The sequence below is a fragment of the Salmo trutta genome, chromosome 14, assembly GCF_901001165.1.
Source record: "Salmo trutta chromosome 14, fSalTru1.1, whole genome shotgun sequence".
Classification (NCBI taxonomy): Eukaryota; Metazoa; Chordata; class Actinopteri; order Salmoniformes; family Salmonidae; genus Salmo; species Salmo trutta.
The window spans coordinates 32,571,191-32,596,125 of record NC_042970.1 but is presented as its reverse complement, the minus strand read 5'-3'; the positions used below and the strand labels follow the sequence as shown (position 1 = coordinate 32,596,125).

The 24,935-nt window shown below is 44.8% G+C and overlaps 1 pseudogene; it reads right to left on the bottom strand.

The window, feature by feature from the left end:
• Window positions 1–5,302: 5,302 nt before the first annotated feature.
• Window positions 5,303–24,932, bottom strand: LOC115147800 (selenocysteine-specific elongation factor-like; annotated as a pseudogene).
• Between the last annotated feature and the right edge of the window lie 3 nt (window positions 24,933–24,935).

Sequence of the window (24,935 nt, the reverse complement as noted above, 5' to 3'; positions counted from 1 at the left end):
TCTATAGGCTAGGCCAACTATATTTATTTCTCAACTTTCCGAATATTAAGCACGTTGCTTCTCTTTACAACAGGAGTATAGCCTACCTGGCTGGCATGAAAATGAACCACGTGAAAAGCGTCCTCCATTTGCTATTTAAGTGCATAGATGACATGTATTTTTTTCTGCTGCCCCTGTTGAGACAAGTGCATGACAATGGTCCATTCTAAAATTGAAACAAATTTCACACATCATTTAAGACAGTGCCTTGGGGTATTAGACTGGGTTTCTGTACAGCTCTTTGAGATATCAGCTGATGTAAGAAGGGCTTTATAAATAAATTTGATTTGAAAAGTATTCATCCCCCTTGGCGTTTCTCCTGTTTTGTTGCATTACAACCTGTAATTTAAATGGATTTTTATTTGGATTTCATGTAATGGACATACACAAAATAGTCCAAATTGGTGAAATAAATAAATAAAATGGAAAAGTGGTGTGTGCATATGTATTCACCTCCTTTGCTATAAAGCCCCTAAATAAGATCTGGGTGCAAACCAATTACCTTCAGAAGTCACATAATTAGTTAAATAAAGTCAAAATAAGGTGTCACATGATCTGTCACATGATCTCAGTATATATACACCTGTTCTGAAGGCCCCAGAGTCTGCAACACCACTAAGCAAGGGGCACCACCAAGCAAGTGGCACAATGAAGACCAAGGAGCTCTCCAAACAGGTCAGGGACAAGTTGTGGAGAAGTACAGATCAGGGTTGGGTTATAAAAAAATATCAGAAACTTTGAACATCCCACGGAGCACCATTAAATCCAGCCTTCCCTGTAGCTCAGTTGGTAGAGCATGGTGTTTGCAATGCCAGGGTTGTGGGTTCGATTCCCACGGGGGGCCAGCACAGAAAAATAATATATTAAAAAATGAAATGAAATGTATGCATTCACTACTGTAAGTCGCTCTGGATAAGAGCGTCTGCTAAATGACTAAAATGTAAAATGTAAATGTAATTATTCAAAAATGGAAAGAATATAGCACCACAACAACCTGCCAAGAGAGGGCCCGCCCACCAAAACCCATGGACCAGGCAAGGAGGGCATTAATCAGAGAGGCAACAAAGAGACCAAAGATAACCCTGAAGGAGCTGCAAAGCTCCACAGCGGAGATTGGAGTATCTGTCCGTATGACCACTTTAAGCCCTACACTCCACAGAGGTGGGCTTTACGGAAGAGTGGCCAGAAAAAAAACATTGCTTAAAGAAAATAATAAGCAAACACATTTGGTGTTCGCCAAAAGGCATGTTGGAGACTCCCCAAACATATGGAAGAAGGTACTCTGGTCAGGAAAATGCTATGTCTGGCGCAAACCCAACACCTCTCATCACCCTGAGAACCTATCCCCAGGTGGTGGCAGCATCATGCTGTGGGGATGTTTTTCCATCGGCAGGGACTGGGAAACTGGTCAGAATTGAAGGAATGATGGATGGCGCTAAATACAGGGAAATTCTTGAGGGAAACCTGTTTGTCTTCCAGAGATTTGAGACTGGGACGGAGGTTCACCTTCCAGCAGGACAATGACCCTAAGCATACTACTAAAGCAACACAAGTGGTTTAAGGGGAAACATTTAAATGTCTTGGAATGGCCTAGTCAAAGCCCAGACCTCAATCCAATTGAGAATCTGTGGTATGACTTAAAGATTGCTGTACACCAGCAGAACCCATCTAACTTGAAGGAGCTGGAATAGTTTTGCCTTGAAGAATGGACAAAAATCCCGTGGCTAGATGTGCCAAGCTTATAGAGACATACCCTAAGAGACTTGCAGCTATAATTGCTGCAAAAGGTGGCTCTACAAAGTATTGACTTTGGGGGGGTGAATAGTTATGCATGCTCAAGTTCAGTTTTTTTTGTCTTATTTCTTGTTTGTTTCACAATAAAACATATTTTGCATCTTCAAAGTGGTAGGCATGTTGTATAAATCAAATGATACAAACCCCCCAAAATCTATTTTAATTGCAGGTTGTAATGCAACAAAATAGAAAAATGCCAAGGGGGTGAATACTTTCGCAAAGCCACTGTATAAGTAAAGACAAGATTAAATCAAGAATAGTGTGATGGGTGACAATGTTAGTCTATTAGAGCTTAAGGCATGGGCATCAAAGTCGCACACCTCATCAACTAAAGTGGCCAAATAACTTCTTAAAATAAAGCACATTAATCCGCTTTACAACGGGTTTAGGGCCTAAATGGCATACATATGCAGCGCGTGAGTTTCAAGTTTGGAGAAGATCATTTTCACCATAAAAATGCACCTTCATGATAAAAGCATTACATGCATAATCACATTTGGGAATGGTGTTTTACATTTACAATTTAGTAGACACTCTTATCCAGAGCTACTTACAGTAGTGAATGCATACATTTCATACATTTTTTCTCCGTACTTGTCCCCTGTGGGAATCGAACCCACAACCCTGGCGTTGCAAACACCATGCTCTACCAACTGAGCCTCACGGGACATGTTGATGAAACATTCACACTTAACTTACTGCCATGTGCGCATTGCTATGCGTATAATGTGAAGAAATAGCCTAATAGTTTATCAACATTTTAAGCAAAAATGTTCTCATCTGTTGCGTCAGGCTCATTGCTTAAAACAGGTTTTTTTATGTTAATTTGGGATCTATCGCATTCCACAACTGTCCCAGACTATGTTTGGAATGTTTATTTCTCCCACAGAATAAGAATAGGTCAACCTTTGTACTACGGGGGACAGTAGATTGACATAGGCTAGTGCTTTTGCTGTTCGTTAGGCCTACTCATCAGGTGTATATATACTGACGAAAAGTAAATGTGGACAGTTCTTCCAATATCTTCAATATGCGCCTTGGAATTGGAAAATGACGCGCGCAGTTGCAAAAAACTCGTTATTAACCACTGACAAATGCACACACACACACAAGTATGCACACATCAATAAGAAGCGGAAGTGGACTTTCAGCATGTGTTTGCTTTATTGAAATCACATGGAGTGAATGGGTCCAAACCCAGAAAGAGATGACCTTTCACCCCAACATGAGCATGAGATCAGGGCAGAGAGAGAGCAGAGAGGTGGTCATGTGTTATGTTTGTAAAACTGATGATTGCTTTGATGACAATATCTCATTTGGTCATTCCCATTAAGACAGTTGTAAGAGACAGAGCAAAAAAAGCAGAAATAGATAGGGGAGGAACGAGAGAGCGAGAGAGAGACTCCGGATATTCTCTTGACATTTGCCACATCATACATGAGCAACTTTCAGGTCAGCCAACAAAACGACGAGGGAGTGGTGTCGGCCATATCTCTGGGCTGCCTAAGTTGACACTACTGTCACAGGGAAAGTGTGGTTTAAACAGACGCATATCATACAGTCTCTGCTTTTCTCTCAGGCTTCTCAGCAGGCCACTATGATGGAGATTCAGGTGAAACCTTTGGGTCCTCAGTCCGAGTGTGGAAGAGGAAGGGTGGAAGCTTACAGTGCCTTCAGAAAGTATTCACACCCCTTGACTTATTCCACATTTGTGACCGACCGCCTTGATTAGGTCGAATGTAGCAAAATTTGAAATTGTGTTTTTTTTTTTACATTGGATGCAGTTGATAAACTTGTAACCCCACACCTACTGGAGAGCTCTTCTTTGTCTTCACCTATTCAGCATAATTTACACCCTCTTAAAACTTAGCTCCACCCATCTCTTTAATGATTCACATGTGAGGCCATGTGTGAGTAAGGTCGTGTAGTAAACAACCAAAGATTTCAAGACTAAAAGTGGTGTAAGTAGTAGCCTACATAAATGAAAATCTCCAGGTAACAATACACTTTATCTCGTCCGTGAGCCTATATCCTAATCTTACCTTGAAAGTGTCCAGCTAAAAATATTGTATAAATATTTCAGAATTATTAGATGATGCTTACCCAGACCCTAAATTGATGGGTCATGTTAAATAAATGCTATAACCACCCCCCAGCCACATCTAGCTAAGTGGATGGATCACTATTGTCTAGACATGTTCATGAACTACAATAGACGGCCGTAATCACCCCCAGACACACCTGGCTAAATTGATGGGTCACGTAAACATTCTCTTGCGAAGTGGAGTATTTTGTTGAGACATGTAGCTAGCTAGCAGAAATAAAGTTATATGTTAGTTAGCTAGCTAAACAATTAACCATAATCCCAACCCATAGCTACAGTACAATATGGATTGTCATAGCTAGCCACCATGCATGAAATGCTGGAGTATGAATCTGCAGGCAGCTAAAGCTAACCAACTAGATTAAATGTTAGTTAGCTAGCTAACATTAGGCTATAACTAGCATTGCTATGGCTTTCTGGTTTATTAATTACATTTGGACGGTGTATCAATACACCCAGTCACTACAAAGATAAAGGCGTCCTTCCTAACTCAGTTGCCGGAGAGGAAGGAAACCGCTCAGGGATTTCACCATGAGGCCAATGGTGACTTTAAAACAGTTACGGCAAGACCTGAAAATGACTGTCTAGCAAAGAATTTTGAAATAAATAAATGGGCAAATGTTGCACAATCCAGGTATGGAAAGCTCATAGAGACTTACCCAGAAAGACTCACAGCTATAGTCACTGCCAAAGGTGCTTCTACAAAGTATTGACTCAGGGGTGTGAATACTTATGTAAATGAGATATTTCTGTATTTAATTTTCAATAAATTTGCAAACATTTCTAAAAACATTTTCACTTTGTCATTATTTTGAAATCAGGCTGTAACACAACAAAATGTGGAATAAGTCAAGAGGTATGAATACTTTCTGAAGGCACTATGTATTCCAGATACAGAGGCCAGCCTTTACACCGTCTCTGAACCACTCTCTCCTCTTTCCATCATTACTGTAACACAGCTGACACACCTTTTTTTATTTTGTGCAAGCATTTACTCACCTATCATGGAAAAATGTATTGAAAATATAGTAATCGTTACTTTCAACTCGAAAAGGAGAACAGTGTAGCCACTTTTCTTTTAACCACTCTATCTCTGTTCTCATTCTCTAGCTGCTGCTGCAAAGGTCAGGGCTGCGGTCAGTACGTTTTTACGTTCTGGAACATTAAATTGAACGGAAACAGTGCTGTAATGAACAACCAGTTTAAAAATGGGGAGGGGTTGTGGGTTTGGGAACGCTGTCAGCATGACCACTGCCCTTTAAATACATCACTCATTGCTTCAAGCCACACCTCGCCACACCCACCAAACGTAGCACAAAGTCTGTTCAAGAACATACAAGAACGTTTTGGGGAAACGTGTTGTTCAGTACAAACCACTCCACAACGTAGCAAACGTTCAAGTGAACTGAACGCACCTCAAGACTGAACCATCTTCTTGTGGGGGTCAAAAATGTATCTCTTGAATCGGAGGCTGATGTTGATTGGCTGAGTGTCCATCTTGGCATCTTCCTCTTTGGCTAGTTCCCCCTTAGCCCCACCCTTTCCTTTCTTCTTGGAGGTGGAGGAGAGGAGCTGCTTAGTCTCTAGACTGAGACCCTCTGAAGAGAAGAAAGAGGGAATGGGGAAGAGATAGGGAGAGATAAAGAGAAATCATATGAGCATTAGAATTGCTGGTAGTTTATACAAGTCACATAGGTATTTAACAAATACAAAAAATAAATCATTTAAATGATCAAAATTGAACAAAGGATTGGACAGAGGTAGAGAGAAAATATAGAAGAGCGAGTGTGCTGAAATAGCAGTGGGCCGGATTCGTACCCATGCTGTAGCGTTATATGTGATCTGGAGGCAATGGCTTAGACCACCCTAGGCCACACCACTAGACCTGTTCTGACTGCTCTCAGTTGGTGAATCAGGGTCAACGGTATATATCTGCTCTTTAGAGTGTTGATGACAGAGATGGAGGAGATGGGAGAGAGAACCTGCTTGTTGAACATCTCATTCCAAAATCATGGGCATTAATATTGAGTTGATCCCCCCTTTGCTGCTATAACAGCCTCCATTGATTTGGGAAGGCTTTCCACTAGACTAGAACATTGCTGCGGGGACTTGCTTCCATTCAGCCACAAGAGCAGCTGAGGCTCTGTGCAGGCCAGTCAAGTTCTTCCACACCGATCTCGATAAACCATTTCTGTATGGACCTCACTTTGTGCATGGCGGCATTGCCATGATGAAACAGGAAAGGGCGTTCCCCCAAACTGTTGCTACAAAAAGTTGGAAGCACAGAATCGTCCAGAATGTCATTGTATGCTGAAATGTAAAGATTTCCCTTCACTGGATCTAAGAGGTCTAGCCTAAACCATGAAAAACAGCCACAGACCATTATTCCTCTTCAACCAAACTTTACAGTTGGCACGATGCATTTGGGCAGGTAGCGTTCTTTTACAGCATTCTTGCAGCAATCGGCAGTCCCGTTCTGTGAGCTTGTGTGACCTACCACTTTGAGGCTGAGCTGGTGTTGCTCCTAGACGTTTCCACTTCACAATAACAGCACTTCAACTTTTACAGTTTACTAGGGCAGCTCCAGCAGAGCAGAAATTTGACAAACTGACTTGTTGGAAAGGTGGCATCCTATGACGGTGCCATGCTGAAAGTCACTGAGCTCTTCAGTGAGGCCCTTCTACTGCCAATGTTTGTCTATGGAGATTGCATGGCTGAGTGCTCCATTTTATACACCTGTCAGCAATGGGTGTGGCTGAAATAGCCGAATCCATTCATTTGAATGGATGTCCACATACTTTGTATATATAGTGTAGATCTGTTGTGCTGGTCTTGTCTCACGGTTCCTATAGTTGTAGAAGAACCGTGTCTCTGTCAGGGTTCTCTGTGGCGGTCCTGTCCTGGCTGACATTTACACTGGTGTCTGACAGTCGTCAGGCGGTTGTGGGCATGCCGTGGATTCCTCTGGGGCATCTATTCCTGTGTGTGTGTGCGTGTGTGTGTGTGTGTGTGTGGTGTGTGTGTGTGTGTGTGTGTGTGTGTGTGTGTGTGTGTGTGTGTGTGTGTGTTTGTTTTTCTGCTCACGTGGAGCTGAGAAATGTTCCCTGAGCAAACCTCTGCATTGGCTGACCTCGCCTACCCGCGTCACACGGCGCCACCGAGGAGATTGTTATGGTTATGCCAGCATGAGGGTTGTTAGGATTACGGGGATGGATATCTCCGATCTATTCGCTTGGCCTTACCCCACTTCTCTCTCTCGCTTTCTCTCATTCACTTACTCACACAAACACTCACGCAAACAATCACACAAAGGGAAGCACTTAGATAAATAGCAGTAAATACAAACTAGAATGAATCATGTGATAGTGTCCAATAAAACGGTCAAATCTAGTTCAAGTTTTGAGTAAAATGCAACTAATTTGCAAACACGCACACACAGTGAATTAGCCTCCTGAAGCCACCTTCACACATGTATAACAAGCTGTGGTATTGATTTAAACCACATAATGAAAACATTTGTTCTATCCAAGCGGACATCACGTACACAAACCACACTACTCCCCTATCTTTCTCTGCTCCTTTCCCTCCATCTATCCCTCCATCTATCCCTCCATCTCTCTCTGGAGAGACAGAATAACTGTCTGGTGCCAGGCTGGTGGCCTTTAGGGGCTTGTAGGGGATGAGTTTGGGGTCAGGTCCAGGGGAGGGCGGATAGCGGGGGGATTGGACAGTAGTGACTGTGTGAGAGGGGGGAGGTTGTGGAGAGGTCTGGAGGGCTAGCCCTCCTCTTTCCATTTCTCCCTCTCTCCGTGGCTTTCTCTGTCTTTAATCATGTGCCATGAAGGGGTCTGAGGGGAGACGAAAAGAACAACAACGAGAGAAAGGGAGCACACACAACACACAACACAACACACCTGGGGTAGCTAGAGGTCAAAGGATCACACAGCACCGTCATACTATGAGTATGTATGAGTATGAGCAATGAGCATACTGAATGTCTTAAGTGACTAGCCAAGTATGTCAGTGTGTATGTAAGAGCATGTGTGTGAGTGTGTACGTGAATGTGAGTGAGTTGAGAGGATATAGGTAGGCTTCTCTTTCTAAATGTTTTTGGTTTCTCTTCCTGCCCGGCCCGGTGTGGATCCTAGCTGTGGGTCGGAGGGGAGCGGAGAGACACAAGGTAAAATAAACAGGGAGCAGACTTCCCTCGGACCCAGAGCTACTCCCAGAGGAATCCTGGGAATGCTGGAGTGGGATTCCCAGCCCACAACTCTAACCACATCCTGATCCTGATAACGAATGTACTGCGAGCACGGGAACCAGAGAGAGAGATGCAGGAAAAACAGAGAAGGCCCCTTTCATGCTTTGGTTGTACTATAAATGTAATTGCATAATTCTGACTAATAAACAGATGGAATATGCATTGGCAACAAACGCAGTAAGAAACTCAAACGATACAGTCCTTATCTTGACTGTTAATGGAGCTTACGAAGGAGAGACACCATAAGGAACGTTGGCCGTGCACAGTAGATCACCTGCTGTCAACGAACAGTGGCAAATCAACATGTAGAATCGCAAGGAAATTAATAGAAAATGATGGGTGGTATCGGATGGTCAGATGTGATAGGACGCCCATCCACTGCAATATCTGATGGTAAAATGTGATAGGACGCCCATGGGTCTGCGGATTTTAATCAACCGTCGGCGTGGTCCTTTTCTTCCTAAACAGATTCATACACCACCTCTACCTTTACCTCCAGCCCCACCACTACTTACCTGGCACCCGGATCTTAAACTTGCCACTTTGTCCGAAGCCGCCCTCGATGATCTCTGCCTCGCCGGTTGAGAGTGACCTTTAACCCCAAAAACAACTGCAGGTTGGTCTACTTCTTAAACAGGTTTCGCCCAATCACAGTGTAGTCATCTGTTACCTGACCAAATCAAATCAGATGTTATTGGTCAAATTCACGTGTTTGGCAAATGTTATTGATCACATTCATGTGTTTGGCAGATGTTATTGGTCCCATTCACGTGTTTGGCAGATGTTATTGATCACATTCATGTGTTTGGCAGATGTTATTGAGGGTGTAGCGAAATTATTGTGTTTCTAGCTCCATCAGTGAAGTATTATCTAACAATTCACAACAAAACACACAGTACACACAAACCTAAAAGTAAAAGAACGGAATTAAGGAAAATATAAATATTAGAGATGAGTAAAGAGACATGAGGGGAACCAATGACAGATACAAAGAAATCATATAAGAAAATATAAAATATAATTATTCTAATGTAATAAGCTTAAATAATATTATTATTCAACGAACAGCTTCCAGTTACTGATAAAAGCAAATAACACACGTGGAAAATATCCTAAAATTATCCAGCATATCCTTGAATTATTTATTGAGTCTGACAGTATAAACTTCCTCCAGCACAGAGAGGTCAGTGTGTGTTTGTTTTCTATGTTCCTCTCTCTGATTTAACAGACACTGGTACATGACCTCGTGTTAACATGCTGCCACTCTGTCGCCATAGTGGGGGGTGGCTGACCCCACCATGACACTGTTCTGTACCCCATCCCAACCCAACGAGCCACATTGCCCTAGGCCTGCCACCAGTTTGTCTGTATCTCCTCTTTCATTCCTCTACACATTCTTCTTCTGTTTGTTGTTTGTATTTTCTCTCCATCACTGAGACTCTCTCAACCGTCACTGATCCGATAAAGGGAGGGCACCGCTCTGTCTCTCTCTCTCTACTTCTCCCCCTCACTCTTTCCTGAACCCTCCCCCTTCGCTCCCTTTCTCTCTCTCTGACGTTGGGTTCTGACTGAAGCGTGACCACAGATAAGCTACAGTTGGTACACATGTCAGACAACACTGTGACAAAGGCATGACTTAAAGACACAGTCATATCTCAAACATTCCAACATCTCAGGTATATGTCCTCTTAGAAAACAAAAAACAAACAGCACTTCCTCATTATGTGAGGGGAACCCACACACACCCACATGAACAGAGTCTGACCTCACAGGGAGAGGGTCAAGGACTGAAGTGTAACTGTGGGGTTGGCTGTCAACAGCCTGAGGTGCTAACAGCAGTAAAACTTGTCCACACACTTGACCTCTGACCTGTTAGCGACCCTGACTGAGGGCGTGTACACACAGACACACTGCTGGCTGCTGCTGGGTGGCAGACAACACTCAAACAGACAGAGACAGACAGGAGCAACGAGAGGCAGATAAGACTCTTATGAGCCAAAAGGGGAAAGACAAACTGAGGAACATAGAAATATATTACAAGAGTGAGATGGAGCCAGGGAGAAAGAGGGTGAAGGTGAGAGACAAAAAAAACATGACGGATCGAGTACACAAAGAGAGAAAGAAAAAAAAGAGCAGAGAGAGAGAACAGAGAGAGAGAACAGAGAGAGAGATCAGAGAGAGAGATCAGAGAGAGAGAGCAGAGAGAGCAGAGGCTAGAGTGAGAGAGAGAACAGAGTGAGAGAACAGAGAGAGAGCAGAGAGAGCAGAGGCTAGAGTGAGAGAACAGAGTGAGAGAACAGAGTGAGAGATCAGAGAGAGCAGAGGCTAGAGTGAGAGAGAACAGAGTGAGAGAACAGAGAGAGAGAGAGCAGAGAGAGCAGAGGCTAGAGTGAGAGAGAGAGAGAGAGAGAACAGAGTGAGAGAACAGAGTGAGAGAACAGAGTGAGAGATCAGAGAGAGAGCAGAGAGTGAGAGAACAGAGAGAGAGAGAGAGCAGAGAGAGAGAGCAGAGAGAGCAGAGGCTAGAGTGAGAGAGAGAGAGAGAACAGAGTGAGAGAACAGAGAGAGAGAGAGAGCAGAGAGAGCAGAGGCTAGAGTGAGAGAGAGAGAGAGAGAACAGAGTGAGAGAACAGAGAGAGAGAGCAGAGAGAGCAGAGGCTAGAGTGAGAGAGAGAGCGAGAGAACAGAGTGAGAGATCAGAGAGAGAGAGCAGAGAGAGCAGAGGCTAGAGTGAGAGAGAGAGAGAGAGAGAACAGAGTGAGAGAACAGAGAGAGAGAGCAGAGAGAGCAGAGGCTAGAGTGAGAGAGAGAGAGAACAGAGTGAGAGAACAGAGAGAGAGAGCAGAGAGAGCAGAGGCTAGAGTGAGAGAGAGAGAGAGAACAGAGTGAGAGATCAGAGAGAGAGAGCAGAGAGAGCAGAGGCTAGAGTGAGAGAGAGAGAGAACAGAGTGAGAGAACAGAGAGAGAGAGAGCAGAGAGAGCAGAGGCTAGAGTGAGAGAGAGAGAGAGAGAGAGAGAGAGAGAGAGAGAGAGAGAGAACAGAGTGAGAGAGCAGAGAGAGCAGAGGCTAGAGTGAGAGAGAGAGAGAGAGAGAGAGAGAGAGAGAGAGAGAGAGAGAGAGAGAGAGAGAGAGAGAGAACAGAGTGAGAGAGCAGAGAGAGCAGAGGCTAGAGTGCGGGTCGTGAGGAATGCAGAGAGCCATGTGGGTATATTCCTGTGCCACTCAGGTGTGTCCAAACAGCACCAGTCTGTCTGGATGGGGCCTCTGGCATCAGGGGACCACACGCCTGTGTCACAGCCCAGCACAGGTCAAGGCCCCACATACCTCTCCACGCTGCCCTCCCGCACCGCCCCAGGGACTCTGTGTGTGTGCGCACAATGGGAGCTCAGTCCCTGCAACACGCTCCAGCACCACCAGCAATGAAAAATCCAAACAAAGACTAGAGAGAGAGAGAAAGAGGGAGAAGAGGGGTGAGAGAGAGGGCAAAGGAGCAAGGACAGAGATCCATGAAGGGTGATGGGAGGGCAGGGTGTCAGAGAGAGGCGAGCAGGGCGTCCACTCACCCTCTCCACCGCTCCCTCCTTGCGTTTGTTCTTGTAGATGCGTAGTCTGGGTAGTGTAGTCTCAGAGTAGCTCTTCTCCTCAAAGCCCTCCAGCAGACGCCCCTGGAACGCCAGCCGGCATGCGTTGGCGTTGATGTCTGTGTCCAGCTTGGAGCCAATCACCAGGCAGAGAGAGCGACACGTGACCGGACGCTCAAACTCCAGCAGCGCCCACTGCTCCGAGTCTGGCCCAGACCCTCCGGCCTCCCGCTGGCCAATCACATACTCGTCCTGGTGGAAGTACTCCGGGTCAACGGAGAAGGGTGTGCTCAGGGGGCTGGGTTCTGGCTGAGGGGAGTGGGGGTCGGAGGGGGATGGCTGGGGGTCCGTGGTAGGGGTCTGGGGGTTCTCCCCAGGGGGCAGACCGAAGAAGGTGACCCTGGCCATGACGGTCTCGTGCCCCACGGTGATATGGAACTTGGCATGGGTGGCCAATCTTTAGCCAATCTTTCTGACGGAGATGAGGGCAGCGGGGAGGGTGTGTAGGGAACCAGTGGTACACACCACCCCCGTTCTAGCAATTTGGGGTCAAACTGGGTCACACACACCCACACGGTCACCCTGCATGGCCCCACACACCGGCTGACGGAACATCTGGGTCAACTTGACTTTCTTGGTCACCTAGGGGTTAAAAGACAAACACAGAGAGACAATCAAACTAACCAACTCTTGTATGTTTGTTCAAGGTTAGTTATGCAATTGGCAAATTACGAGGTATTACCATGTACAATATACAACAGAACAGGGAAAGGGGGTTACCTAGTCAGTTGTACAACTGAATGCATTCAACTGAAATGTGTCTTCCGCATTTAACCCAGCCCCTCTGAATCAGAGAGGTGCTGGGGGCTGCCTTAATCGACGTCCACATCATCGGTGCCCGGGGAGCAATTGTCGTTGGGGGTTAACTGCCTTGCTCAAGAGCAGAGCGGCAGATTTTTACCTTGTCGGCTCAGGGATTTGACCCAGCAGCCATTCGGTTACAGGGCCAATTATCCTACCCATCACTGAGTGTTGTTTTTGTTGTGAGTCCATTGTTGTGTTGTGACTGAGAGTATGGTCGTTGTGGCCTAACCACGATTCTTCTATGCCACTGAATGCTGAGACAAAAGCCTGTTTTTTTCAGGCTTTTGCTGCCACCTGATGGAGGATGTTATAATGACACCAGTTGATAGTAAGGTTGAATACAATAAGCTGGTGTTTAGACTAGGCTGGCCTACAAACAAATGTGAGTGACTGCATCTGGTCTAAATTAGTCAGCTCCTGTACTGTCAACCTCCACCCCTCCTCCCCAGTCTCCCCATCCTGCCCTTTCCAAAACACACACACATCCTCCACCCCCACACTACCATCCCTCTTTCCCCTCCCTCCTCTTCCAGTCAACTTATGAACTCTGTAACTTCTACTCCAGCCTTGTGCTGTCCAGGTCATCTGAATCAGGGTTCTTCTACTGCAACAACGATTCTCCACCTTTCTGGAAGCAGGGACTAAGAGCATGCCATGAAACTAATTCAACTGACTAACGTACTCTAATAAATCAGCAATATCACAAATAATTTTTGTTGGTCAATAGACTTAGCGGGTTGAGAACCACTGACCAGGACTTCTTTCAGTGGTCATGCAAATCAACGTTCTGTGGTCAGTGACCGTAGCTCGAGCGCTGGGATCTCCACGGTGTCATTGACAGCTAGCGCCCCCTGTAGGATGGTTCCGGTCATGAGCATGCCCCGACCGCGGATGGAGAAGCAGTGGTCCACCGCCATCAGCAGGCTCCCCCCGGGTCTCTGTGGTCCACCGCCATCAGCAGGCTCCCCCCGGGTCTCTGTGGTCCACCTCCATCAGCAGGGCTCCCCCCGGGTCTCTGTGGTCCACCGCCATCAGCAGGGCTCCCCCCGGGTCTCAGTGGTCCACCGCCATCAGCAGGGCTCCCCCCGGGTCTCTGTGGTCCACCGCCATCAGCAGGGCTCCCCCCGGGTCTCTGTGGTCCACCGCCATCAGCAGGGCTCCCCCCGGGTCTCAGTGGTCCACCTCCATCAGCAGGGCTCACCCCGGGTCTCAGTGGTCCACCTCCATCAGCAGGGCTCCCCCCGGGTCTCAGTGGTCCACCTCCATCAGCAGGGCTCACCCCGGGTCTCAGTGGTCCACCTCCATCAGCAGGGCTCCCCCCGGGTCTCTGTGAGGGAGGCACGTCTGGCTCCTCAACAGCTCGGGGAGACGTGCATACAGAGCAAAGTCAAAACTGCTGTCATAACATTGTACGGTCATCGTAGGCATGAGTGTGATTCAGGCTAGTCACACACACACACACACACACAGACTAGAGGGCCAGTCCTAATCAGAAGCATATCTTAGTGTTGAGTCTGTGCATCCTGTGGTTTCATAAAGACTTCCTGACAGCGGCTCTTGTGTTTTAATCATAGGGCAGAACCCCCTGACCTATGCCTCTTTGTTCTATGGTATCTACCTTTTACTGTACCGTTTCAATTAAAGGATACTGTAGGTATCATTGAAGCGGTCTTCACACCAGTAAGAAAAGTGGCGTCGAACGTTGAGGCTGCTGCACAGACACTATGGAAGCTATAGTCTAGAGCACCCGGTTCAAATGTGTTTGAGAGCACTTAACTCTCTAAATAGTTAAACTAGTGACAAATATATGGTGATTATTGTAAAAACTGTGAGTTAACTAACTATAACTATAATCCTAAATTAAAATATTGCATTTTTTATGCCACATTTAATTAATTTACATTACGCTACTTTCCATGATGTGGACAGTATGTGTTACTACATTACACAAGCTCACGTTCTGACCACAGGGCAATTCCAAGTTAACCAAATTACTCTTATTTTTCATGACTCCAATTTTTCACTTCAAAATGTATACCAAACCCAAACCATTGATTTCAAAGTTTAACAAACCGTACAACTCTATGCACAAGGACTACTTTAACAATCTCCACTGAAAATTGTACAAAAACACATCTACTGGAAAAACTGTGCAGATGGAAAGTTTGGTTACAGAATTACGGTCAAACCTAAGTTTTATTCTATTACCAAACTTTGTATCAGCACAGTTCTTCCTGTAAATGTGTTTTGGTACAATTTTCAGTAATTCCATTACCGTGGAATTTCCCTACATCAAATTGGGGGGAATTACACATGCTTTTTACCTCAGATGGGTGATGTTAGTATAAAAGTTTATAGTCAGCATGATGGTACAAGATCATTTGCTTAAAACAGTTCAATCTCTTTGGTTTTGTCCTGTGATTAAGACATAAGCACTGTGGGTCACAGGAGTTAGAACTGTGCTCTCATTTTCGAACTCAAACAGCATGGAGAATTTGGGGTGGTCTATATAAAAGTTGCTAGCCTCACACCAGATTCAAACTATCACTGAAATAACAGCCAAACTTTGTCAGTGTTGATATCATATGCAGGGGCGTGATTCATGTAAGTTAAATAACAAAGCAATATGTAGACCGCTGTCTTTAGCAAATTAACTTCTAACCGGTGATATAAAGAAATATCCTCAGACTCAGTGTGGCCTTTGAATAGTTTTAGTTCAAACAGCGCCTACCATCCAAACGTTTGCCTCACTCTACTGATTTCAATGTGATATTGATATGAGTGATTAAAGGGATACTTCGGGCTGTTGACAACTCATCTACTTCCCCAGAGATTTACTGGAAATCTATGGGTATCGACTAGCATGCTATCCACCAGTTCATCTGACTCTGGGGTAGTACATAAAGGACCTCATTGACAAAATCCCGAAGTATCCCTTTAACAAAATAGTGCTGCGTTTACCTTTCCCCATTGGCGATCCACTTGAAACAAAATGCAACAATCGAAAATGTAGCTGGATGTTTTTTTTACAAGTTGTCCTCTAACCAGTGATACAGTATACATACTATCCCAGATTCAGTGTGGTTTTTCAGTAGTGTTCGAACAGGACATGCAACCTGACTCCCCCCTCTCGTTCTATTGATTTCAACGCGATATCGATCATGAGTGATTGGCAAATAAGTGCTGTGTTTCTCTTTCTGTTTTGGCGAGCCCCAAATCAAAATGCATCACTCCAAAACGTAGCAGGCTGTCCTTAACAGCTTGTCCTCTAACCAGTGATGTAAACAATATTTACAGTTCCTGTGTGTTTTTTATTGTGCATATAACCTGATCTCCCCCCCAATCAATATGAGGGATTTATTGCCACTTGTCAAACCAAAAGGGTTTTTGGTGCATATGCAGTTTATAAGGTGCTCACAAACAATGATAATACAAGTAATATATTACTATTGGGCTCATGTACAGTTGAAGTCGGAAGTTTACATACACCTTAGCCAAATACCTTTAAACTCAGCTTATCACAATTCCTGACATTTAATCCTCTTAAAAATTCCCTTTCTTAGGTTAGTTAGGATCATCACTATTTTAAGAATGTGAAATGTCAGAATAATGGTAGAGAATGATTTATTTTAGCTTTTATTTTTTTCATCACATTGCCAGAAGTTTACATACACTCAATTAGTATTTGGGTGCATTGCCTTTAAATTGTTTAACTTGGGTCAAACCTTTCGGGTAGCCTTCCACAAGCTTCCCACAATAAGTTGGGTGAATTTTGGCCCATTCCTCCTGACAGAGCTGGTGTAACTGAGTCAGGTTTGTAGGCCTCTTTGCTCGCACACGCCTTTTCAGTTCTGCCCACAAGTTTTCTGTAGGGTTGAGGTCAGGGCTTTGTGATGGTCACTTCAATAGCTTGACTTTGTTGTCCTTAAGCCATTTTGCCACAACTTTGGAAGTATGCTTGGGGTCATTGTCCATTTAGAAGACCCATTTACGACCAAGATTTAACTTCCTGACTGATGTCTTGAGATGTTGCTTCAATATCCACATAATTTTTCTACCTCATGATGCCATCTATTTTGTGAAGTGCACCAGTCCCTCCTGCAGCAAAGCACCCCCACAACATGATGCTGCCACCCCGTGCTTCACGGTTGGGATGGTGTTCTTCGGCTTGCAAGTCTCCCCCTTTTTCCTCCAAACATAACGATGGTCATTATGGCCAAACAGTTCTATTTTTGTTTCATCAGACCAGAGGACATTTCTCCAAAAAGTCCGATCTTTGTCCCCATGTGCAGTTGCAAACCGTAGTCTGGCTTTTTTATGCCGGTTTTAGAGCAGTGGCTTCTTCCTTGCTGAGCGGTCTTTCAGGTTATGTCGATATAGGACTCGTTTTACTGTGGATATAGATACTTTTATACCTGTTTCCTCCAGCATCTTCACAAGGTCCTTTGCTGTTGTTCTGGGATTGATTTGCACTTTTCGCACCAAAGTACGTTCATCTCTAGGAGACAGAACGCGTCTCCTTCCTGAGTGGTATGACGGCTGCGTGGTCCTGTGGTGTTTATACTTGCGTACTATTGTTTGTACAGATGAACGTGGTACCTTCAGGCGTTTGGAAATTGCTCCCAAGGATGAACCAGACTTGTGGAGGTCTACAATTTTTTTCTCTGAGGTCTTGGCTGATTTCTTTTGATTTTCCCATGATGTCAGGCAAAGAGACACTGAGTTTGACAGTAGACCTTGAAATACATCCACAGGTACACCTCCAATTGACTCAAATGATGTCAATTAGCCTATCAGAAGCTTCTAAAGCCATGACATCATTTTCTGGAATTTTCCAAGCTGTTTAAAGGCACAGTCAAGTATGTAAACTTCTGACCCACTGGAATTGGGATACCTTGAATTATAAGTGAAATAATCTGTCTGTAAACAATTGTTGGAAAAATTACTTGTGTCATGCACAAAGTAGATGTCCTAACCGACTGGCCAAAACTATAGTTTGTTAACAAGAAATTTAAAAAATTAGTTTTAGTGAGTGTAATAAGTGTATGTAAACTTCCGACTTCAACTGTATATGTAGGTAGTACATTTTTTGTTTAGGTTTTCAATATCACAAATAGTTTTTGTATCTATTGATTATTGATTTGGACACTTCAAAACTGTGTTTTGACATTGGCCCATTTATGAAAAGTTCTTGTCAACAGGAATCAGCGATAGCATAATTTTCAATGTATGTTTTAGGAATACAAAATGTTTGCTTTCAACATTAATTTCCAAAAACATTCTAATTAACCAGGTACAAACTGCTGAATGACTCCAAAAACGTGCTGTGATTAATTTATCTTGATGATATACCAGAAATTGGGAAAACGGGTTTGTCCTGTCTAGTCAGAATATTAACCCATACCGCTAATAGTGCAGGCACATCCTGGGGCACCAGTGTGTTCAGGGTCTTTACCTCCATTAGGTCAGGCACTCCCTAGGGTTCCTCTGTTTCAGGGGCCTCAGGACCCCCAGGCTTCGCTGCCACGGCAATCACAAGACAGTCTTTAAATCTGGCCAACAGGGGATGAAACAGGGGTTAGAATGACTGTGTGTGTGTGTGTGTGTGTGTGTGTGGGTGTGTGTGTGGGTGTGTGTGTGTATGTGTGTGTGTATGTGTGTGTGTGTGTGTGTGTGTGTGTGTGTGTGTGTGTGTGTGTGTGTGTGTGTGTGTGTGTGTGTGTGTGTGTGTGGTACCTGGTGTTCTCCAGGGTCTTGTGCAGTCTCTTGGTCATCTTGTTGATGGCGGTCTGTCTCTTGTTGGGCGGCAGCAGGTCAGTCTTGTTGAGAATGACCACCATGCGGGTTGCAGGTCAGCTCTCCTATCAGCAGACACTCTGCTGTCTGGGTCTGGACCCCCTTCACCACGTCTACCACCAGCATCATCAGGTCTATGATCTGAGCCCCTGGAACACACACGCACCATTATACTTTCATTTATGCTATATGACTTGTCAATAATAAACACCGCAGTCCAAAACTACTGTAGTGAAATGATTGTGCACACTCAGCACTGCATGGTTACAGCTCCTCTACACAGGACTCCTGGAGGGCCATATGACCAAATTCATAAGTTGAGCAACCAATGGAGCAACAGGAACAGAAACAGACAACCAAGAATAACAACAGAACAAGAAGAGAGGGAAAGAGGGAGGGAGGGTACAAAGGGATGTAAAGAAGGGAGAAGGGCTAGAGGGCTGAAATTAGAGACCCAGCTCGCTTGGTTGTCTTTCCTCCCTCTTTCTTTCCCTCACTTTGGCAGTCTTTCTTTCCTGTGCTCCCCTCTTTGCTCTGCCTCTCTTTGGCTCCCTTTCTTTCCTGTGCTCTCCCCATTGGGGATAGGAGGGGAAGCTTAGTACATACCCCGTTCCCCACACCTTCCTTCCGCCCTAATCCACAGCATGTGCCATCCACAGAGACACACTGGCTTTATATAGCAAACTACCAGCCATATACACTGACTCAGGCTGCACTCCTGTGTGTGTGTGTGTGTATTCCCCTTATCCTACTTTCCTTCTACTGCGACTCCCCCTGTTCTCTTCTCCCACCAATGCCCAGTTTGCTCACCCTCACCTCTCAGGCCTGTCAAAGCAGTCTCCTCTTACAGGATACATATTGTCAACTCCTGATATGAATAGAAATAATTAAACAAAGTGGATCAATCCTACAAACACTCATTGGAGGGGGGGGGGGTAGTAGCAAGAAAGAAGAGAGGGGAAATGAGTGAGCAGAGTTCAACTGAGCCGTAAGGATAAGGAAATCTTTCTCGTCCTCCTGGAGAGTTCTGCCCATTCCACCTCTCTCCTTGCAAAGCCACAGGATAGTGGAGGGGCCAGTCAGTCAGTGTGCGTTAACCATGTAATGGCTGCTTTGCATGGTTGATTTGAGAAATAAATTATACAGTACCAGTCAAAAGTTTGGACACACCTACTCATTCAAGGGTTTTTCTTTATTTGTACTATTTCTCTACATTGTAGAATAATAGTGAAGACATCAAACCTATGAAATAACACATATGGAATCATGTAGTAACCAAAAAAGTGTTAAATCAAAATAGATTTTAGATTCTTCAAAGTAGCCACCCTATGCCTTGATGACAGCTTTGCACACTCTTGGCATTCTCTCAACCAGCTTCATGAGGAATGCTTTTCCAACCGTCTTGAAGGAGTTTCCACATATGCTCAGCACTTGTTGGCTGCTTTTCCATCACTCTGCAGTCCAACTCATCCCAAACCATCTCAATTGGGTTGAGGTCAGGTGATTGTGGAGGCCAGGTCATCTGATGCAGCACTTCATCACTCTCCTTGGTCAAATAGCCCTTACACAACCTGGAGGTGTGTTGGGTCATCGTCCTGTTGAAAAACAAATGATAGTTCCACTAAGCGCAAACCACATGGGATGGTATAATGCTGCAGAATGCTGTGGTAGCCTTGAATTCTAAATAAATCACTGACAGTGTCACCAGCAAAGCACCCCCACACCTCCTCCACCATGCTTCACGGTGGGACCCACACATGCAGAGATCATCCGTTAACCTACTCTGCGTCTCACAAAGACATGGCGGTTGGAAACTAAAATCTCAAATTTGGACTCAACAGACCAAAGAACAGATTTCCACCGGTCTAATGTCCATTGCTTGTGTTTCTTGGCCCAAGCAAGTCTCTTCTTATTATTGGTGTCCTTTAGTAGTGGTGGTTTCTATGCAGCAATTCAACCATGAAGGCCTGATTCACACAGTCTCCTCTGAACAGTTGATGTTGAGATGTGTCTGTTACTTGAACTCTGTGAAGCATTTATTTGGGCTGCAATCTGAGGTGCAGTTAACTCTAATGAAATTATCCTTTGCAGCAGAGGAAACTCTGGGTCTTCCTTTCCTGTGGCGGTCCTCATGAGAGCCAGTTTCATCATAGCACTTGATGGTTTTTGCGATTGCAATTTTCCGAGTTCACAGACCTTCATGCCTTAAAGTAATGAGGACTTGACTTTTACCAAATAGGGCCATCTTCTGTATACCTCCCCTACCTTGTCACAACACAACTGATTGGCTCAAACTCATTAAGGAAAGAAAGTCCACAAATGAACTTTTTACAAGGCACACCTGTTAATTGAAATGCATTCCAGGTGACTACCTCATGAAACTGGTTGAGAGAATGCCAAGAGTGTGCAAAGCTGTCATCAAGGCAAAGGGTGGCTACTTTGAAGACTCTAAAATATATTTGTATTTGGTTATTTTTGGTTATTACATGATTCCATGTTATTTCATAGTTTTGATGTCTTGACTATTATTCTACAATGTATAAAATAGTAAAAATCAAGAAAAACACTTGAATGAGTAGATGTGTCCAAACTTTTGACTGGTACTGTATTTGTATGGGTGTTTGTGTAGTCTATATTCTGCAGTCCTCATTCGCCCTCTGCTGGCTGGATCGGGAGTTGAACTCTGACAGCACTTCCATGAGTTCACAGGCAATACAGTAAGCTCTACAGTATCGGAAGTTACCACCCTCAATCAATTATCCATGAACATGTTGTCCTTATCTGATAAAGTAATTGTATGTTGCCACTTGCTATTCCTGTACCTGACCGTCAAACTTCAGGGCTAGAGTGCCAGCTGTCAGACAGTTGACTGGCCCGTTTCATTTCCCAACCAAAAGCCATGGATTACAAGGAACATTCACACTGAGCGAAAGCTTCCGCTTTCAACGAGTAGGAAACTAATATGGACGCCTATAATAAATCCCGCTATGACCTCCGACGAGCCAGAAAAAAAAGGCAAAGCGTCAATACAAGACTAAGATTGAATCCTACTAAGTCAGCTCTGTCACTCATCTGATGTGTCAGGGCTTGCAAACTATGACGGATTACAAAAAGAAACCCAGCTGTTCAACAACATAGTGCCCTCCAAGTTCATCACTAAGCTCAGAACCCTGGGACTGAACACCTCCCTCTGCAACGGGATGCTGGACATCCTGACGGGCAACAGCTTGGCGTCCGACCGCAAGCCGCTATAGAGGGTAGTTCGTACGGCCCAGTACATCACTAGGGCTGATCTCCCTGCCATCCAGGACCTCTATACAAGGCGGTGTCAGAGGGTAGCTCGTACGGCCCAGTACATCACTAGGGCTGATCTCCCTGCCATCCAGGAACTCTATACAAGGCGGTGTCAGAGGAAGGTTCTACAACTTTTCAAAGACTCCAGCCACCCAAGTCACAGTCTGTTCTCTTTGCTACCGCACGGCAAGCGGTACTGATGCACCAACACTCGAACCAGCACGACCATGAACAGCTTCTACCCCCAAGCCATAAGACAACTAAATAATTAACCAAATAGCTACCCGGACTATCTGCATTGACCCTCTTTGCAATAATTATTTTGACTCATCACACACGGATCTGCTACTGTTTATTACTTATCCTATTGCCTAGTCACTTTACCCCTACACTGTACATACAGTGCATTCAGAAAGTATTCAGACTCCTTGACTTTTTCCACATTTTGTTACGTTAAAGCATTATTCTAAAATGGCTTAAATTGTTTTTGTCCCCCTCATCAATCTATACACAATACCTCATAATGACAAAGCAAAAACAGGTTTTTAGAAATGTTCAGACCCTTTACTCAGTACTTTGTTGAAGCGCCTTTGGCAGCGATTACAGCCTTGAGTCTTCTTGGGTATGATGCTACAATCTTGGCACACCTGTATTTGGCAAGTTTCTCAGATTCTTCTCTGCAGATCCTCTCAAGTTCTGTCAGGTTGGATGGGGAGCGTCGCTGCACAGCTATTTTCATCTCCAGAGATGATCGATCAGGTTCAGTTCCAGGCTCTGGCTGGGCCACTCAAGAACATTCAGAGACCTGTCCCAAAGCCACTCCTGCATTGTCTTGGCTGTGTGCTTAGGGTCGTTGTCCTGTTGGAAGGTGAATCTTCACCCCAGTCTGTGGCCCGAGCGTTCTGGGACAGGTTTTCAAAAAGGATTTCTCTGTCCTTTGCTCCGTTCATCTTCCCTCGATCCTGACTAGTCTCCCAGTCCCTGCAGCTGAAAAACATCCCCACAGCATGATGCTGGCACCACCAAGCTTCACCATAGGGATGGTGCAATGTTTCCTCCAGACGTGATGCTTGGCATTCAGGCCAAATAGTTCAATCTTGGTTTCATCAGACCAGAGAATCTTGTTTCACATAGGCTGTGTCCTTTATGTACCTTTTTCAAACTCCAAGCGAGCTGTCATGTGCCTTTTACTGAGGAGTGGCTTCCGTCTGGCCAATCTACCATAAAGGCCTGATTGGTGAAGTGCTGCAGAGATGGTTGACCTTCTGGAAGGTTCTCCCATCTCCACAGAGGAACTCTGGAGCTCTGTCAGAGTGATGATCGGGTTCTTGGTCACCAAGGCCCTTTCCCCCCGATTGCTCAGTTTGGCTGGGCGGACAGCTCTAGGAAGGGTCTTGGTGGTTCCAAACTTCTTCCATTTTAGAATGATGGAGGCTACTGTGTTCTTGGGGACCTTCAATGCTGCAGAACATTTTTTGTACCCTTCCCTAGATCTGTGCCTCGACACAATCCTGTTCCGGAGCGCTACAGACAATTCCTTCGACCTCATGGCTTGGTTTTTGCTCTGACATGCACTGTCAACTGTGGGACCTTATATAGACAGGTGTGTGCCTTTCCAAATCATGTCTAATCAATTGGATTTACCACAGAATGATCAAGGATGATCAATGGAAACAGGATTCACCTGAGCTCAATTTTGAGTCTCATAGCAAAGGGTCTGAATACTTATGTAAATAAGGTTCTATTTTAAAAATGTGAATGTTTGTCTTTTTTTTCACTTTGTCATTATGGGGTATTGTTTGTAGATTGATGAAGAAAAAAACAATTTAATCAATTTTAGAACAAAGTCGTAACGTAACAAAATGTGGAATAAGTCAAGGGGTCTGAATACTTTCCGAATGCACTGTATCCACCTCAATTACCTCGTACCCCTGCATATTGACTCGGTACCGGTACCCCGTGTATATAGCCAAGTTATCGTTACTAATTGTGTATTTATTCTTCATGTTTATATATAAATAAAAGTACGTGGCCCCCCCTTCAAAATAGTGGATTTGGCTATTTCAGCCACACCCATTGCTGACAGGTGTATAAAATCGAGCACACCGCCATGCAATCTCCATAGACCAACATTGGTAGTAGAATGGCCTTACTGAAAAGCTTAGTGACTATCAACATAAGAAGTCATTGTGTCACTGTTTTTAATGGTTTGGGGCTAGGCCCCTTAGTTCCAGTGAAGGGACATCTTAACACTACAGCATACAATGACATTCTAGACGAGTCTGTGCTTCCAACTTAGTGGCAAATGTTTGGGGAAGGCTCTTTCCTGTTTCAGCCTGACAATATCCCTGTGCAGAAAGTTTGTCGAAATCGGTGTGGAAGAACTTCACAGGCCAAAACAGAGCCCTGACCTCAACCACATCTGACACCTTTGGGATGAATTGGAACACCGACTGCAAGCCAGGCCTAATCGCCCAACATCAGTGTCCGACCTCACTAATGCTCTTGTGGCAGCAATGTTCCAACAACTAGTGGAAAGCCTTCCCAGATAAGTGGAGGCTGTTAAAGCAGCAAAGGGGGGACCAACTCTATATTAAAGTCCATTATTTTGTAATGCGATGTTCAACGAGGATACTTTTGGCCATGTAGTGTGTGTGTAATATATATTTTTTTACCCAGCATTGTTGGGATGGGCCAGTAAGTAAGCATTCCACTGTTAGTCTACACTTGTTTACAAAGCATGTGACACATTTATTTCACTACATGTCATTAGTGTGAGTGATGGGATCTCCACTATCACACAAATGTCAACACCTGAGCATTTGCTGTCCTGCCACTGTTGTTAGGGAATAGATGTATTTATGCAGTTAAAACAGTAACACGATCCTCATTCGCTTCCTTTTCCCCCAATGAGGGTGCGAATGAGGGACGCGTGTCCAGGACAGTCCACCAGCGTGAACTGCAGATTGTCATAGCCCCGGCACCCGGACACCGCCCGCAGCTGCTCTGGGAGGTCCATGGTGAAGGAGAAGATCCAGGGTGATGCCTCTCTCGGGACTGCGGGTTCTTGTCAAAGGCAGCCGTGGACGCTGTGCTGCTGAGAGCCCTGGCAAGCGACGTCTTCCCGCTGTCGACATGCCCAAGTACCCCCACGTTAAAATTGTGGGTCTTCGGGTGGTTGTTGCTCGAGTCTACCATGAC